This window comes from Ovis aries, chromosome 26 (genome assembly GCF_016772045.2).
Source record: "Ovis aries strain OAR_USU_Benz2616 breed Rambouillet chromosome 26, ARS-UI_Ramb_v3.0, whole genome shotgun sequence".
Lineage (NCBI taxonomy): Eukaryota > Metazoa > Chordata > Mammalia > Artiodactyla > Bovidae > Ovis > Ovis aries.
This window is the reverse complement of record NC_056079.1, coordinates 15,716,606-15,730,787: the sequence shown is the minus strand read 5'-3', so window position 1 is coordinate 15,730,787 and position 14,182 is coordinate 15,716,606. Positions and strand designations below refer to the sequence as shown.

The 14,182-nt window shown below is 48.3% G+C and overlaps 1 protein-coding gene and 1 long non-coding RNA gene across 14 annotated transcripts in view; one reads left to right on the top strand and one right to left on the bottom strand.

The window, feature by feature from the left end:
• Positions 1-3,212, bottom strand: part of LOC106990546 (uncharacterized) — a 324,047-nt gene extending 320,835 nt beyond the window's left edge. For all 4 annotated transcript variants that reach the window (XR_009598662.1, XR_009598663.1, XR_009598660.1 and 1 more), the window contains exons 1-2: positions 1,403-3,212; positions 10-711 (exon numbers count right to left, since the gene is read on the bottom strand). This is a non-coding gene — a long non-coding RNA (uncharacterized LOC106990546). The remainder of the gene's footprint in view (positions 1-9; positions 712-1,402) is intronic.
• Positions 348-14,182, top strand: part of FAT1 (FAT atypical cadherin 1) — a 122,329-nt gene continuing 108,494 nt past the window's right edge. For 7 of the 10 annotated variants that reach the window (XR_009598659.1, XM_060407140.1, XM_060407138.1 and 4 more), the window contains exon 1: positions 348-678. The gene's annotated coding sequence lies outside the window, so the exon portion shown is untranslated. Of the gene's footprint in view, positions 679-1,429; positions 1,586-2,723; positions 3,494-14,182 lie in introns of all 10 variants that reach the window. The other 3 variants (XM_042241342.1, XM_042241338.1, XM_060407136.1) reach the window with 2 other exon arrangements.

Here is a 14,182-nt window from a genome sequence, read left to right as displayed (position 1 = left end):
GAGCATCACCTGCAGTTCGAGGCGTGGGAAACGCGGGCGGAGGAGGCCGGCGAGGAAGCCCGCGGGAGAGGTGCGCGCCGCGGGGCCGCTCAAGTGCCGGGGCTCGGCGGCGCCGGGGGAGACGCGGCGCGGTGGAGAAGGGCGGACGCTCCGCCGTCGGGACCGCAAGACACCGCTGCGGCAGGGAGGCCGGCCCAGCCTGTCCGCTCACCGCCGCTACTGTCCGGGAGGCGGACCCCGCAGGAGCACCCGGGTCCGGGGCGCGGGGCGGGGGGCGAGGCGGGGCGCTGACGTCACCTCCCCTCCCCCGCGGCCTCCGGGAGGGAGGGAGGAGCGCCGAGAGAGGCAGCAATCCGCCGCAGTTCCCGGCCGCAACTCCCAAACTCCGCGGCTCGGCTGCCCGGACAAGTCCTAACAAACTTGGTTTCTCCCCAGCCCTCGCGCACTCGCCTCATTTTTCGCTGCTCAAGTTTTTTCCCCCAGGACGGTAAGCCTCCGGAAATGCGGCCACCTGGGCGGCGCGGGCGGATCGCACCCTCGCTGGGGACATGGTGAAGATCGCAGGGAAGAAGCAAAGTTGTTACTTCAGACACGGCTTCTAACAAACATCCAGATAGCCTGGGGATTACGGAGCTGTCGGCACTTTAAAGCAGGGCCCCGAGGACTCGGCCGGAACGGGTGAGTTCCTTCTTTCGTGCAAGCCTCTCTGTCCTTTTAAGTTTAAACAGAAATGAAATAATGTGAGGGTGCTGACTAGTACGGGGAAGCGCGTGCATCCTACCGGCTTTCCGCTTCGGGAACAGCACCCTACCACCCCCCACCACCCCCAAAGGCTGTGCTTAGCTCGGGAATCAAAGATCAGTGTGCACAGGTTTTGGAATTCGTGAAATACTTGCAGAGCACTGTTCAAAAGAACTTGAAAAGCTACGCCGTTTGTGCATTATTTCGAATGTAACTTATTATAGAAATGGTGCCCGGGGAGGGCGCCTCGGTGCCGCGTGATCCGCAGTGGCGCAGCGCCCTCTAGTTCGGACACCCGGCGAAGCGCGCGCTCCCTGCGGGGTTCCGCGCGGACCGCGAACTTGGACCTGCCGGGTGCTCATGGAACGTGGGCGTGAGATCCCTGGCCGTCACCCTAGCCTTCACTTACCACCCACTATGGCCCATTCTGTGTCTTAATTTACAAATACCAGCTTGGGTGAACTGGATACAGAAGCGGTGCTGGCAGAAATGGTTTTTGTTTTTCTTTTTTTTAATTTTTGGGAACCCACCCCCCACCCCCTAATGTCCCAGAACCTATGGGTACTGGGTTAGGGAGGATTGACTATTGAGAGGACAAACGTGGAGCTTGAACTCCATCTCTCGTTCACGTGAAGGTAATTAGAGGGTAGCTAAAAGGCACCTCTTTTTCGTTCCTTTGGGGTTAAAGGATCAGTTAAAAACGTGGCAGCACCGGACTCTGAAATCTACGTCTCTGGCTCTTGGCTGTTCCTCTGGCGACGAAGTGCGACTTCTTCCAGGCAATTAGGTTTCTCAGTGGACCTGGCCGGCAAATCGGGATTCCCCAACAGATGTTTTAGTTCAAGTAAGCGTTATTATTTATTAATGAATAGTAATTTTTCTCCAGGAATTCTTTTGCGCCATTTCAAAATCTTGGGATTGTATGTTATGGGATGGTGTCTTTTAAGCCTTTTTACTCACCCCCTCCTATCCCCCAACCCCACATACTGCCCCTACAAACTGTTGGCGTACGCGTGTGGCTGTTTCGTTTAGAGTTAGAATTCGGCCCGGGGCACCAACGAATTGAGCTTAGAGATCAGGTCACCTACTTCCTAGGTGTTTGATGTATGAAACTGACCTGTAACCCCGGGAGCGCTTTGCGCAGTTATGGCCGTAGCCAAATGTTTGGATGATGGTGTTGCTGGATGTGTGAATTTGTGTGTATTCTAAATAATACGCCGGGAATACACTACATACTCTTAGTGCCGCGAATCAGCACACTCATTCTGCAGGCGTGATTTCTCCTTCCCAGCCACGACCTGGTAGACACTTTTTTTCCCTAATCACCGTCTTTGAGATGGCGTTAAGAGTAGGCTGCATTAACTTTGAACTAAGGCAGTTCCCTCTTTAACCCTAGACTCCCTCGCCCCCATCGGCCTGGTAGTTCCTCCAGCAGCCCCCTCCACCGGTTCTGGGGAAATCATCTCTCTTTGTCCTCACAGTGTTAACGTATTCTAGCTCCACAAACTTTCCGAGGTCACGTCCGCCCTCTTCCCCAGGCTGTTTCTCTACGCCCGGGAGCATTCCGGGCTGCGCTGAGCCGGCGCCTGGAGCTTTGCCCGCGCCGAGGATGGGCTCACAGCCCCGGGATACCCCGACTGCGCGCTCGGGCTCGCGGAGGTGGGGGGTGGGGTTCCCCGAGGTTTTCCCTTTTCCCTAAAGAACCTGGAGTTTCACGATATACTGCGTTCACGCTTTGCGGGGTGTACTCTCCGGGTGGGAAAGAGCACGAGGCGCCACAAGCTGCCTTTTGTCCCCGCAGCCCTGGGGATCCGGGGGCGTGCTCCGGGGGAGGCCGGCCTTGGGGTTCGTAACCCGGGCCTGGGAGGTTCCGCGGTCTAACCTCTGCACCGAGGTCGCGGAGGAAGCGTTTTCACTTTCCCGGGGTTTCAGTGTAGATTGAAGAAGGAAGTAGATTCCCATCAAACTACATTCCTTTTCAGACCTTTTTTAAGACTTGATTCCGCCGAGCTGGGGCAGACCTGCAACCACAGCATTCAAATGCAGATTTAGGAATTCCCTCAAGGTACTCGGAAATCTAAAGGGGGGCCGGGGGGAAAGAGAGGCGGCGTGGGAAGCTTTTTCTTTAAACCCATAGCTGACTTTTTTTTTTTTTTGGAGCTAAGCTAATGTTTCCCCTCTCCTAGCAGGGAACATTCCATATTAATTCCTTGCACAAATCTGTGCTGGCCATAACTAACCTCGGCGCTAGAGCGATTTGTTTTCTCCTCGCGGTGTCGCTAGATCTTCCTGGGCATTCACTGATCTCCTGGCAAGAAATCGGTCACTGTAGCGGCCGGGAGCTCCCTGACCCCTTGGCCAGGCTTCGCGGCCCCGGGAGCCCGGGGGGGGCTTGGGGATGTCCGGCCGCCCCGGAGAAAGTAGGGTCGAGAGTTTCCGCGCGGGAGAAACGAGCGCCGGCGCGAGCGGGCGTGGCCGGGAGCGGAGGGATATCCCCCGCGCCGGGTGCGTGAGCCGCGCGGGGGTCTGCGCCGGGTGGCCTGGGAGAGCGGGGCGCGCGCGCGGGCCGCCTGGCGCTGCCTTGGAACAGGGGCACGCGGAGAGCGCGGGCGAGCTGCTCGCGGGGACACGATGCGGCGCGGCGGCCCCAGCCAGGCGCCCGGCAGACCCGGACCCCGCCCGGGGGCGCGCTGAGGCGGCGAGGCGCGCGCCCCCGAGAACTCTGTGGCGGCCACTTGGGGCCAACTTTGCTGTAAGTTGGAAGGAGGCCAGAAGGGACCCGGGGACTGTGGACGGGGGGCGCGGCGGCGCTCGCGGTGCCATCGCCGGCCGATCGGTCGGGCACCTTGCTGCTGCGGGGTTGGAGGGCTTCCACCCGGCTCGGCGGGGGTGGGTCTGGGGGACTCCTGCCCGGGAGTGTCCAGCCCAGGATCGTGCCCCGCCGGCGCCTGGGAACGGAATGGAGAGAAAGACCCCCCGGATGGGTGGTAGGTGCCCAGGCGCCTGCTCGTTGGGAAAGTTCAGGGCAGGCCCCGGGGGTTCGAGAGGGTGGCGCGGGGGAGGCGGAGAGGCGAGAGCGGGTAATTCGCGACGTGACCTGCCTGGGTAATCAAGATCCAAGCGCTTGGATCGGGCGAGCGGGTGGCCGCCCCGCGCCGCTCCGACTCTAGCCCCAGGAGCCATTGCTGGAAATCTGAGCGGCGCCTGCAGCGCGGGGCTCCGGGCGCCCGCGGAGCCGAGAACCTGCGCGCCGCAGCTCGGAAACTTCACGCGCGCGCTCCGCGCTCTCTTCTCTCTGGTAGCACGCGTGTCTGCTGAGGACCTAGCCGATCTCACTCCGCGGCTGCTGCTTCCGATTTGCGAGAGATTTCACCGCGTACGTGTGACGGGAGGAGAGGTCAGCTGCTGAGGGATGGGGTTTTTGAAATGGAGTCGCCGGTTTCCTTGGATGTTTCGTGCCCTGGCGGGGTGAGGGGGAGTGCTGCCTTGAGGTTTGAGTGGTAGCTGGTTGAAGGTAGTTAGAATAGGTGCGGTTGAGAATCTCCGGACTAAACACTTGGAATTGTGCTGTCAGGGTGTTTCTAGCTTTTTTGGAAGTGAAACTTTAAGGTCTTTTTTTTTTTTTTTTTTTTTAGGAAGAGATTCTGGTTCTTTCGTGCGTTTTCTTCCTCTCACTGCTTTCCTCTAGGAAGCTAACTTTCTCTACTCTCTGAAGATATTTTTGTTCCCACGGATGTGAACTGCGGAGCTTTGAAGACAAGGACGCAATTGTATGCATTAGGAAAGTAAACTAATAAATATTTTCTATGCAGTTAGAGGGTTTTTTTCGCATGTGTCTGAACTGTGGTTTCATTAAATAGCTTTTGTTAAGGGCCTAGTAGAGGAGGGTTTTGCTTTTTTTTTTTTTTAAGCTTGGATATTTACAGTGATTAGGAAAATTGGAAAAGATCTAAAACGCCAGTGATCTTCAGTTATTTACATATTTTTCACAAAAGCCAATTCTTAAGGCTTCATATGTTCAGAGTTAGGTTTCAACAGTTTTAAGAAGATAGCTGCACGTGTTAAAACTGGATGATGGTGCTGTTTTTTTCAGTTTACTCTTAGCTGTGCTTCTCCAACATATCCAGCACTGCAGTTACTCATAAAATCCAAGTACATAGGTGTTTCTCCAGCTGTTTAGGTTAATTCTGATGTTTGGCGTTGCCTTCAGTGTTTTCTGACAGGTCTAGTTCCACAAGTGGAATTACCATCTCCCTTTCTTTTCTATGGGGCTGCCCTGGTGGCTCAGACAGTGAAGAATCTGCCTGCAATGCAGGATACCCGTGTTCCATCCTAGGCTGGGAAGAGCCCCCGGAAAAGGGAATGGCTGCCCACTCCAGTATTATTGCTGGAGAATCCCATGGACAGAGGAGCCTGGCGGGCTATACAGTCCATGGGATCACAAAAAGTGGGACACGACTGAGTGACTGACACTTTTCTTTGCTATTTATTTAAGCTTTAAGATGAATGAAAAGCTCTTAAAACATTCCATAATTTTTAAAAACAGCAAGGAATATAACTTAGAGTTATGTCAAACATGGTGTTTAACACATTCATTATAAGGTTTGATCTGAGTAAAGTGTGTGATTGTGTACCCGTTTCTTGAAAAATGAATACTTTAAATGAGCCAAATTCTTTGGCATTCTGAAAGGAAGTAAGATTATTAGAGGACTTAATAAAATATTTCAGGCCTCCTGTATATGTGTTTATTTGTGTCTTAATTAGTCACTAAAAGTACTTCTGGTAGCTCAGTGGTAAAGAATCCGCCTGCCAAGACAGGAGACTGCCAGTTTGATCCCTGGGTGGGGGAGATACCTCAGAGGAGGACATGGCAACCCACTCCAGTATTCTTTCCTGGGAGATTCCATGGACAGAGGAACTTGGCTGGCAGCAGTCCATGGGGTTGCCAAGAGTCGGACATGACTTAGTGACTGAGCGTGCGCGTGCACACACACACAAACACACACACACACAAGTACTCCTAGTGGGTTTCCACCATGTTAATAGGCCATTTAAATCCGTGTGATGGACAAGTGCCAAAAGAGGACTCTAAAAATGATGTGCAAAGTAATACTGTTTTCCTTGCCCCGGTCCCGTGCCTTGCTAGTGTATGTGTTTGGACTTAGCTCCGAAGTCATCTCTGAAGTAGTCATTTGTTTGAATGCTAGAAGTGAAAGAGATGCTACAGATTTTTTTTTAACTCTCTTATCCCTGTTTTTCTACTGAAGTTTGGCTGATTTTACATGGAATCAGTAAACTGAATCAAATTAGTGCATTATTGTTGCATTAAATGTCTCCGTGACGTAATTTGTGGCCTAAAGGACCTGATTTAATAGCAGGAAGCTGGAAGGCTGGGTGTCTATTTAATGGTTATGAGTAGGAAACTGTAATAGGTAAGCTTTCTTTTGACCAAATTATATAGTTGATGAAGCCAAGGTATGTCTTTTTGTCTCAACTAATTGTTCAATTTGCAAATGTTAGTTTGTCCTTAGGCGCTGGTAAGGAGTGTTTGAAGTGAGCGATGCAGATGATTCATTTAACTAACGTCAGTAAGTTGCTGTTTCTTCCTCTTCTCATGTCGGAAAGCAACTTTTTATTTGAAAAATCTATTGAATTAAATGAGGAATCTATTTCACAGCATATAAGTTTTAAAAATCATCTTTAAGTCTGAGATTTAATTATATTGCCCAAATTCTGGCTTACCTCGAAAGGTTTATTATATATGTGGAAATAAGTCTATAATTAAATGTCTTCTACAGACCACTTAGGAAAATCAGTAATTATTTAATTCTTATCTTCATATAATGTTCAAGCATAATACTTCATAATAATCTCACTGATCTGGCGTTGCCCATAGCCACTTTGGAAGCATTTTGAGGTAGATGGTGACCCCTTTCTGAGCTGCTGGAAATTAGAGTCTTCTTCAGGGCACCTGTCTGTAGTACTGTTACTGGCCTAGTGGTTGTGCCTGGGTTATCTGTTAGGTTTACAGTGATGGAAGAGTTAATTTCCCATGTTATTCCTCCTTATCCCCCTGCCAGCAGCCTCCCTTCGGTCCTGCCTTCTGTTTTCCATGCCCGATCCTCCTCCATCTGTCCACTGATGAACCTGAACAACTGTGGATCTCCTCTGCCAAACACTGAGCCAGATACAGTAAACAGTGGTGAGCAATCAGGTGTCCTGCTCTCAAGAAGCTTACAGTCCAGCAGGGGAGAAGGCCAAATGAATAGTGATCTCCAGCGTGATAAGAGAGATCCGGCCGGGTCAGTGTAGTCCGTCATAGCACCTCAGTGAGCTAGGGATCTGGGATTGGGTGGGTATTAGGCTACGGTGAGGTCTGCAGGAAGAGGGAATCCAGGAGGGAATGGTTCAAAGAGAGGACACAGATGCAAAGCAAGCTGTAGAAGTCTTAGCTGTGAACTTGATTTGTGGTTTGATGAATGGCGAGAGAAAAAGACCAAAGCATACCAGTTCTGGGTTGGTAGTGCCACCCCCTGCCCCATTTTTACTGAAAAAAAGTATAAAGATGGCTTAAAAGGATTTAGTATGCACCCAGAAATAAACAAGACTTGCCCATTCATTTTTCAGTGTTGAGAATGAAAGCTTTTAAAATTACTGTCTGTGGCTATTATAATGTATTAGAAAAATGCAGGGTTTTTTCCTGTTGTGAATGTCATCTGGAAGCTGACAAGTGAATTGGTTATAGCTGAGTAACAAGCAGGCTTTGTAAGACAGACAGTACTCTTTATTGGCTCCTGTTAAGTGATTTTAGAGATCATTAAACATTTATTTAATATACAATATCTTTAAAAAGCTAGAGTTGTTTACATTCCTTATTGTCTTTTGACAACTTCATGACAGTTCTCTTTGAAAACAGTTATCTTCCTCACTATTTAGACATCTCTAGAAGATGCTTTTAAAATGTGACCCTATTCAAATCGAACAGAAAGCTCTAAATTTCAGTAAGAAGTTGAGTTTTAGTGACGTTCTCACTGAGGTGGATAGAAGATAGGAGTATGATGAGGGAAAACACGAAATTCTTGAATATTTCTGTGTAACTTTATTATCTTATGTGGGATGGAGAGTCTGATCCTGCTTCCCTCTTAGATAGAGGGCTGGAATGGCTGATAGTATGCATAAGAGTTGTGACTTTGAATAATAAATATGCAACATTTAATAGAATGTATGAATTGCATCCTGTCGAGTCCCACCTAGCACTTCTGAATCTTCATTCAGAAGATTCAGATCTAAATACCTGATCGGGATACTTGATCTAAAACTTAGGCAGTATATTCTCAGCATAGGGCTGTGTTCTGTTGTGTGAAGCCTGTGTGGTCACAGGAGTTGACGGAAACACTTTACATGGAAGTCTTGCTGATGAAGAAACATGGATGTGATAATACCTGACTTCTACCAGAAAAATGATCTTTATTGTTTATGGATTTTCAGAAATCTGTGCTAAAGATTCTTAAGCTTTTGACTTGAGGCCCTTTTTCCTAAAGGCTGAACTAGATAAAACATTCTTTGTTTTCACTTTGGAAAATGCACAGAAGAAATCCTGGATTACTGTGTGTTCAAATAGTGTGATCACCTTCTAAATATAAAAAGTGTAGCCTTTGGCTAAAATGGTTTTTGGAGTTTAATTTTCATAAGCATGAGCGCTAGGTAATAATGTACTTTTTAGATGAAATGGTATTGGTATTTTTCTAAGATTGTGTGTGTGTGTGTGTGTGTGTGTGTGTGTGTGTGTGCGCGCGTGCACGCGCTTTCCAGCTTTGCTGTTTGTTTTACGTAGAGTAGTAGCCACAGTTTCTTCGATCATGGCATTTTAAGGTGAAACCTGAGTTCATAGTTCTTGGTTAAATTACTATAAGGTTAACAGTATCTCCTGGGCTTCCCTGATGTCTCAGTGATAGAGAATCTGCCTGCCAATGCAGGAGACACGAGTTCCATTCTTTCTAAGTCAGGAAGATCCCCTGGAGAAGAATGCTTCCAAAGTGGAATAATACTGGATCCTCCACTCCAGTATTCTTGCCTGGAAAATCCCATGGACAGAGGAGCCTGGCAGGCTACAATCCATGGGGTTTCAAAGAGTCAGACACAATTTAGTGACTAAGCAACAACAACATAACACTATCTCTTAGAAAGCGGGTTTTTTTTTTTTTTTTTCCTGATGAAAAGCCTTTCATTTAATAGTTTATTATGATTACAGTGGCATTCTATTGGCCAAGTTTACAGAGTGAATTCAGGATTTTAAGAGGTCTGTGTTATGAACATGGCCAAAAAAGTTGATTCCAGCTGTGGTGTGTTCCCTGAGAACTGCGGTGGGTGAGTTGTGAAGGGCGAGAGGTGATGGGAATCCAGCTGGGAGGGAAACGTGGGAGGCGGCGGAGGCTGCAGGGGCCGCTGGTCACGGAGATGCTGTGGGGAAGCACAGCTGCAGTGGTTTGACATCTTGAGCCTTCTCCTTGTGCCATGGGGGTGTCCAGGGCCCCCGTGGTGTGGGGATCAGCAGGGCACCAGCCAGGATAGATGGGTCATCTCCAAGTCCTCATGTTAGGATTCAGATGTTCAGGGAGATCCGTTTACTTACCGATGTCATAGTCACGCCACTGTTTGCTGCTTCTGCCCCAGTGGCTGGTTCCTCTTGTCTTCTGTCTCCTCCGCCTTGGAGGATAGCGGGGCTCTCTGTCCTTGGTTTTCCTTTCTTGTCTGTCGGTGTCCTCTTCGCGGGTGAGCTCATTTAGTTTTCTGCTTTTAAATATATTAATAGCATCTTCCACATTCTGACCATTGTCAGGTTTCTGTCCCCAGGGGTGGGTGGGCCTCTCCTGCATGTCTAACTGCCGACTGGAAATCAATTACTTGGATTACAGTTGGCATTTCTGTCCTAATGTGTCCAAAGCTGAACCCCCGATTGTGCTCCCTAAAATCTGCTCCTCCCTCAGCTCAGGCTTCCCTCTCTCAGAACCTGAAGCCCCTTTCCAGCTCAGCATATAGTCTCCAGGATCTTCTTGGATGTCTCCCCCTTTCTCTCCTCCCACCCCTACCCTCCAGTTCATCAGCGGGTCCTAAAATGGATCCAGAATGTCGCCCTCCTCCCCCCTCCATGACCACATTTGGAGCAGAGCCACCAGGGTCTCTAACCTGTACAGTGTCTCCTAACTGGTCTCCCTTCAGCTTTTACCCCGGCCACCCTCACTTCTTTTGTCCACCCTCATACCTGAGCAGTCCTTTCACTTTGAGTTCAGTTCGGTTACTCAGTCATGTCTGACTCTTTGTAACCCCATGGACTGCAGCACACCAGGCCTCCCTGTCCATCAGCAACTCCTGGAGTTTACTCACTCATGTCCATTGAGTTGGTGATGCCATCCAACCATCTCATCCTCTGTCATCCCCTTCTCCTCCTGCCTTCAATCTTTCCCAGCATCAGAGTCTTTTCCAATGAGTCAGTTCTTCACATCAGGTGGCCAAAATATTGGAGTTTCAGCTTCAGCATCAGTCCTTCTAATGAATATTCAGGACTGATTTCCTTTAGGATGGACTGGTTGGATCTCCTTGCAGTCCAAGGGACTCTCAAGAGTCTTCTCCAACACCACCGTTCAAAAGCATCAATTCTTTGGTGCTCAGCTTTCTTTATAGTCCAACTCTCACATCCATACATAACTATGGCAAAAACCATAGCTTTGACTAGACAGACCTTTGTTGGCAAGGTCATGTCTCTGCTTTTTAATATGCTGTCTAAGTTAGTTATAACCTTTCACTTCAGATTCCAGCATGTCACTCCCCTGTTTTCATTTTATTTGTAGTGTTAATAGCATTCAAAATCCTACAAATCACCCTTTATCCATGAAGCCACACTGATCAGAAGAAATGATAAAGACATAATTAGGAGAGGATAGCAGATCTCCCTTGCAGAAGAACTCCAAATGATTTATGTAGCAGAACTCTCTACCACTGACTGGTGGACTGCGTAGTGACTTTCTTCCAAAGGGTACAGTAGGGAAAGCGAGGAGTGAGTCTCCCACTGCAGAGAAAGCAGACAAGCCCTGCTTTAGCCTGGTGACCAGGTCAGCATCAGCACCGAGGCGATGTGATGAACGTGGCACTTCACCCCCCGCTCAACCTCCCCTCAACGCATAGCCCCAGTCTAATCATGCGAAAAACATCCGGCAAATTCCAGTCCAGGGACAGTCTACAAAATACCTGACCAGTACGTCTCAAAACCGTCAAGGTCATGAAAAACAAGGCAAATCAGAGAAACTGTTACAGTCCAGAGGAGTCTGAGATGATATGGTGACTGAATAGAACGTGGCTGTCTTGGCTGGGATCCTGAGACCAAGGGCATTGGGACTAGACAGTGGCTAACAGTGTGTTACTATTAGTTCATTAGTTGTGACAAGTGTACCATCATCAGGTGAGATGTTGTCAGTGGGGAGGCTGTCTTTGTAATTTTTTTGACAATCTAAAGGTATTGTAAAATGATGGGCATACTTAAAGAAAGGATCTCCTTTGCTCCTCTCCCCTCTCACCCACTGTGCCAAGCCGCCGCAATCTGTTTCTTTGTGCGTTCTCTAACTAGCATGTCTCTCCCGGACATGACTTTGAGCTTCAGGGGCCATTTGGCACTGTCTGCAGACATCTCTTTTTCTGGGGTTGCGGGGAAGAAAGGCTATAGGCTTTTAGTTGGTGGAGAGCAGGCTTAATACCAAAGGATACCTGGGGCAGCTCTCTGCCCCACAGACCCTCTTCCCCAGTCAAGAATTATCTGCCCCAAACGTCAGTACAGCTGAGGCTGAGAAACTCGCGTCGTTTTTCTCTTTTCCTTCCTTGTTCCTGACTACCGCCTCTGTTTGTTTCTGCTTTATTTTTCTCCTCAGCACTCATCATCAGCATCTGATAGACTCTTTGTTTCCATGTTTGTTTGTCTCTCACCAGGAACTGTACCTTCCGTGAGGAGTTGATAGTTTGGGTTACTTATGTATCAGCAGCGTGTAGAACTGTTCCAGACATGGTGGTCCAGCACAGAGGTGTGTGCATGTTCAGTAGTATCTGACTCTTTGCAGCCCCATGACCTGCGCCCACTAGGCTCTTCTGTCCCTGAGGTTTTTCAGGCAAGAATACTGGAATGAGCTGCTATTTCCTACTCCCAGGGGATCAAACCCAAGTCTCCTGCGTCTCCTGCATTGGCAGGCAGATTCTTTACCTGCTGAGCCATCAGGGAAAATGGGTATGGTAGGTGTTCATTAAAGAGGTGTTGAATGAATCAAATAACGAAAGAAAAGTGAATTCATGATAGTGTGTGTGTGTGTGTGTGTGTGTGTGTGTGTGTGTATATATATATATATGTATGTTAAAAACTCAAATAGTAAAGTGAAGGTGTAAACATTCCCCCAGCTGCCTATTCTCTAGAAGTTACTATTACTGCTGTTAACAGTTGACTTCTTATCCATTCAGAATTTCTCAGTCATTTTTAAGCACATCCATGAACCATGCACGTATTTATCTCCCCTTCCTTTTTGCAAATGTAAATGGGGTTGATTTAGTTTTCCCTGTTACTATATCTAGAGATCTTTACATGTCAGTGTATAGAGTACTCTCTTACTCTTTTTGACTACTCCATAATATTTTATTTGCAGAATTAAGCAAAAATATTTTGCAGTAGAATCGTGGATTGATATTTTGTTGTAAAGTGGATACTGTTGATAGTAACATTGTGTTCTAAAATAAAGGTGCTTGTGCAAACATCATCTTTTTAATGATTCTTTAAAGCATTTTCTTTACATTTTATCCCTGGTTTGTAAATGCCTCAGGATCAGGATCTTTGCTGCTTAAAATAATTCTGTGAGTTGTTGAATTCCATGTATCTAGCACAGTCTGGGGCTTCCCTGGTAGCTCAGCTGGTAAAGAATCTGCCTGCAGTGTAGGAGATGCCGGTTCCATTCCTGGGTCGGGAAGATCCCCTGGAGGAGGGGCCGGCCACCCATTCCAGTATTCTTGGGCTTCCCTGGTGGCTCACATGACGAAGAATCCGCCTGCAGTGCAGGAGACCTGGGTTCGATTCCTGGGTTGGGAAGATCCCCTGGAGGAGGGCATGGCAGCCCACTCCAGTACTCTTGCCTGGAGAATCCCATGGACAGAGGAGCCTGGTGGGCTGCAGTCCATGAGGTCGCAGAGCGGGATGCGACTGAGCAGCTGAGCACAGCACAGCGGTCTGTCTACTGTTGGGTTCTCAACACCTGAGTATTAGATACCTGAGTCTAGATACCTGAGTATTAGATACCTGAGTCTAGATATTAGTATTAGTCTAGATACCTGAGTATTAGATCTGTGGACCAAATTAAGAGAGAGTTTTGGGAAAAGGTTGCCTTATTTTGTTTAAATACCAGTTGTTCTAGAGGCCAAAAATCGGTCTGCTTTCCTGACTTGATCTGGTGAGAAGACATAGTCACTAAAGAACAAGTTAGGCTGCCCAACTTCAGCGTGATTCAGTATCAGTTAAGCGTCTAATTGCTTTCAGCATATCAGCTTTTTCCTTTTTTTCCCCTAATGAAATGACTCATGGGGCAAAGTTGGTGGTCGCTGAGTTAAGCTCCTCTGACTCTAAGTTGCCGTGCTAATTTCCCCTGGCTGTTTGGCCAGCCCTCCAGCCTGCTGTTTCTCTCAGCTTGGGGAGCAATCCCATTTCCCAGGTGTTCATTGAAGAGGTCCTTTTCAGGGCCGCAATCCTGTCCTCTTATGAAGCTGCCTTGATTTACCAAGTGAATGATGTCTGCCCCTAGGGAAACAGTTGGTCTGAAGGTAGTTGTCCTGCTTCCCAGCCAGGCTCCAGCCCAGTGGTCTTGGCTGCCTTCCCACTGGTTCAGGGCACCCCTTTCTCAACTGTCCTCTTTCCTCCCACTTCACCCTTGGACCCTCTGCAGTGCCTGCTACCTTGCTGATCTGGCCCCTCTGCATGTGATCGCTTAGATGATTTAGTTTTCCATGTGTTTGTGTTTTGTGTTCAGGGGCAGGTTATTCAGAGCCCTGAAGACAGTGGGCCCTCTCAGCACTGGTTGTGGGTAGCAGTCATGACACCCCAGTGCTGATGCCAAGATCCACGTCCCTGGTAGAGGGAGGGCAGCTCCTGTTGGACAGCAAGCTCTTGGTCTTCTCTTTCTGAACAGGCTTTTTTTTGGCTCAGTTTGTTGGTTCAGAAATGACCTCAGTATTAAACTTGATGATATAATTATTTTAATACCTTTAAATAGTTATATAGTGCCAAATGAGATGCTAAACCCTTGTATTATGTAGGGAGTGAACTTAATCATTCTTATAAAGAAATATAATTTCAGGATAAAGTTTGAAATGAGATTGTAAGCTATCATTATGGGAGGTTATATAAAACCACCATTGAGAGTTT